Here is a 4,304-nt window from a genome sequence, read left to right on the forward strand (position 1 = left end):
TTTCCTTCCAGATACTCATTTTTTTATTCTTTTTTAATCGGATTGTTATATTCACTGAAATCCAATCTGGTATATTAATTCTGTTAGAAAAAATTTTGGATCTTGGTACAATTATTACGTTGATAATTTGATTGTTATCCGTTTGGGATTTTGTTTGCCTTGCATCTTTATTAGGTTTAATAATCAGTTGCTTTGATCCGAATTCGGTTTGGCAGTTGATTTTTGGTAGATTTTAATTGAGAGTTAAAAATAGTGTTTCGATTGAGTTGGATTCGATTTTGAAACCTTTGGTTATTGTCAGTATGAATTATTCTGAATCTTCCTTTATGAGAACGCCCCAATCGACTTATACTGGCAGTGATGACATTGGGATTTGGCCTAAGTTTCCCATGAATGATTGGCAATTCGAGCCACATTCTGATTTCGAACAACAACAACAATCTCCTCCATTCAAAAGACCTAGACATTCTGAGGATAACCAATCTAATATTGTGCAATGTACTCGTACATATCATACCAAATCCGAGGATGCCCCTAAATCCGCCGATCAATAAGGGAACCACTAATGTTTTCTTCAAAACTCGAATGTGTGCAAAATTTAGATTGGGTAATTGTAGGAATGGTGAAGGTTGTAACTTTGCTCATGGCATTGATGATCTGCGCCAGCCTCCTCCGAATTGGCAAGAACTCGTCGGTTGTCGTACGGAAGAACACCCATCAGGTAATTGGGATGATGATCAGAAGATTATTCATCGGATGAAGCTTTGTAAGAAGTTTTATAATGGAGAGGAATGCCCATATGGGGACAGATGTAATTTTCTTCATGAAGATCCGTCAAAGTTCAGGGATGATATGGGGAGGTTTAGGGAGAGTTCAGCTATTAGCATTGGAACAACCGGTCCACCTGCAGGGCATGGAACTGCGTCCGACCTATCTGAAGGTAATAGGCCGGTAAACAGCAGCAGTTCAGACGCTTTTCGAGGAAATACAAAGCATGTTTATCCTGTGTATTGGAAAACTAAGTTATGTACAAAGTGGGAGATAACAGGTCATTGTCCCTTTGGTGAGAAATGTCACTTTGCTCATGGGCAAGCAGGTATATATCATGTTAATATTTTTGTTCAAGCTTTGATTTATCATATTATTTGTGCCACTGCCATGCAACTTTCTAGATTTGAATTAAGATGGAACAATATTTAACATTAGCTGGTATTTTGTGATTTCTTATTTATGCTATAACATAAGAGAATTCACTTACTGGTTTTCCTTGAATTTTGTTAACGACGTTTTTCTAAATTTGATTTTAGAAGAGTTTTCTATATTCAAAATGTTATTACTGTCGCCAAAATGTCATAGGTGTGAGCATGAAAAAAGACTTGGTTTCGTATGGCTTTCGATGCACATCATATTTCCTTGTTTCATATGGCTTTGCACAAATCTTTATGCCATGTGGCCTATTTTTGTAATCAGAGTTGCAGGTCATGAACGGACGTGTTGATGGTGACTTTGGGAATTCGGGTTCTGGTTTGACAAGAATTGGTTCCATTTCATCAAAAATTCACAGCCTCCCTGCTGATGATCCATATCCAGTGACGTTGAGTTCCCCTTCTTTGGATGAAAATGGCCAGGCTAAAAAGTGCTTGTTAAAGTGGAAAGGACAGAGGAAAATCAATAGGATTTATGGGGGATTGGCTTGAAGATATGCCATTGGTGCACAATTTGCCAAGTCAGGTGGAGGGCTGAGTTAAAATTCAAGTGGACAACTCTTTTTGGAAGAGAAAATCATATGCATTTTTCAATTTTTATAATTTTTTTGTCAACTATGGTGGTGTTATCCTTCCTTGGAGGGCTGAAGCAAGATCAAATAATTGTCTCAGATCATGAGTATGAAAATCACAGCAAGAGTTTAATTGTTTGTTTTTAAATGTCTAGAAATTTGGATTATTAATGAAAAAGTATATTGAATTTTGGTCGAAACTTGGGTCATTTGAATTTTTCAATCATATGATTATTTGTTTCAAGCACGTATCGTTTGATCTTGCAGAAGTGTAAGCTCCGCAATTAGAACCAGGGCAGCTAATATCTGCTAATGATCATTTGTTCTTATTCATATGTTAATACCTTTTATTGACTGATGATGTAAATGAACAAAAGTTGGTGTGCATTACTTGATAGCCAAGTATCCTTACAAGAGATCAAGTAGTTTTCTCATGCACCTTATTTTCAGATTTAGCCCATTTTATAGTTGATTTGGCTAAGCGAATTTTCTCGAAATAAAATATTCTGAAGTCAATTGCCGGAATTGGAATGTCCATGGTTTCCTTTAATGTCTTGTTTGTTCAATGAGTCAATTGCCGGAATTGGAATGTCCATGGTTTCCTTGTCTGGCAAGACAACCTCAAACCCCTGCAAACGAAGTGTTCATCACAAGAGAATTGTAACTCAGGATGAACATAGTGGAAATTTTCCATAGCAAGGTCCTACGTTACCTTAGATAAAACACATGATAGATTCAAGTTATGAAGTTGCATTTGGTCCATCTTACAAATATGTGATGGATCTAAAAGTTTGAGGTCATTTTTTTTGTAGGAAATAATATAGGTATTATTTTATTTTGATAAGAATGCAATTACTTCTATATCAATCAGACCATCTATCTAATATATTTAGTATTTCTTAGTGATGCTATTAATGTAATAGAGGCCAGAGAACTATATTGACAAATGCTACCATAGGTGAATTCAAATTCAGTTATACTTCAATTTTATCTACCTTATCAGAAGAACAAATCAATGGAAACTAATCCAATTAATGGAGCCAATACTTTTTTCAATTCAACGGAGGTCACCTGGTAGGCCTAAGAGAGAGAGAGTCTGTTGATGAACAAAAAAATGGTCCTAGTAGTGGCAAAGGACCCTAGAAATTACGTGCAAGAAATATGGCAAAGCATGCCACAATATAAAGACATGTTAAGGTCAGGTGAGATACAATTCGAGGCTCAAAACCACTTGTTGCAACACTTACAGCAAGTACACCTCTAGCAAGTCCTAGTAGGTCACATGAAACAAGTCCATCATCAACACCTTCAACAATAGCAAATCAAGTAGCTTCAACTCCAGCATCTCTACCAAATCGATCATCTTTAATTGGTGCATCTCCAGCACATCGATCATATTCAACTAGTGCACATCCAACATCACCAAAAACTACTTCACCCATAATTACTTCACCAACAATTACTCCTATTGCAATAAGAATAACTCTAAATTCATTATCTGTCAGAGTACCACAACTCCCTGCGACTATTTAATTATCCTTAACCTTAGTTTATCTATTATTTCCATTAACTTGCAATGCTTACATTTTTTGTTACAAATTAGGAGTCATGCAACAACTATCCAAGTGCCAAGTCAGTCCACATCTACTGAGTAAAGAAAAAAGATCAAAAGGGCAGTATGAGGGCAAATTTCACCACCTCAACAAAAATATCAGGTTATTAGATGAATTTTGTAATCATCTTATTCCTCTGAAAATAAGGTTATGCGAAATTCACAAGAATCAATTGATAGTTTCAAATCAAAGAACATCTGAAGTTTTTAATATCCATATTTTGTGGCAGTTTCAAACCATTGGAAAATTGAATGTTAATGTTTAGTGTAATTTTTTGTAAAGCTTAGTATGGCATGTCTGCCAAAAACATATACTCATTATATATGATAACATTTTTATGTACTTTGAGGAAAAATGATAGAAAGTACAACATTACATATTGTTATGTAATTTCTACCATTTTGTTGTTGTTTGTGTTTAATCAATGAAAGAAGTTAATTCATATTTTAATATATATCATCTTTTACTCCATCTAATTTTTTTAACATAGTTAATTCATATTTGTTGAACCATGTTTTATAATATTTTGATATAACAAATGAAGGCAAAATGTTTTTGGAATTGAATTGAATTTGTTCAAAGTTTTCAAAAATAATTCAAAGTGCAATAAAGTGAATTTGAGCACAAAATTAATTTTCATGAACGTAGTATCGATACTGTTCTTACAGCATCGATACTATATGAACGGTATCGATATTGTTCATATGATATCGATACCAAAGGTAAGAGAAGTATCGATACTCTCTAGGTAGTATCAATACTACCAGCTTGCTCAAATTCTAGAATGCAAAATAGGTATTGATACCCACAGGGGTACCGATACTACTTTACATAGTAGTATCGATACCATGAAGAATAGTATCGATACCGTCAAGCCCAATGACTAGTAACAACTATTTTTATTTAAATATTAT

The 4,304-nt window shown here is 34.5% G+C and overlaps 1 pseudogene; it reads left to right on the top strand.

Annotated features, from left to right (window-relative positions):
• Window positions 1-206: 206 nt before the first annotated feature.
• On the top strand, window positions 207-1,925 carry LOC120197262 (annotated as a pseudogene).
• Window positions 1,926-4,304: the final 2,379 nt, after the last annotated feature.

This window comes from Hibiscus syriacus, unplaced genomic scaffold (assembly GCF_006381635.1).
Source record: "Hibiscus syriacus cultivar Baekdansim isolate YM2019G1 unplaced genomic scaffold, ASM638163v2 tig00117048_pilon, whole genome shotgun sequence".
In the NCBI taxonomy this organism is placed as follows: Eukaryota; Viridiplantae; Streptophyta; class Magnoliopsida; order Malvales; family Malvaceae; genus Hibiscus; species Hibiscus syriacus.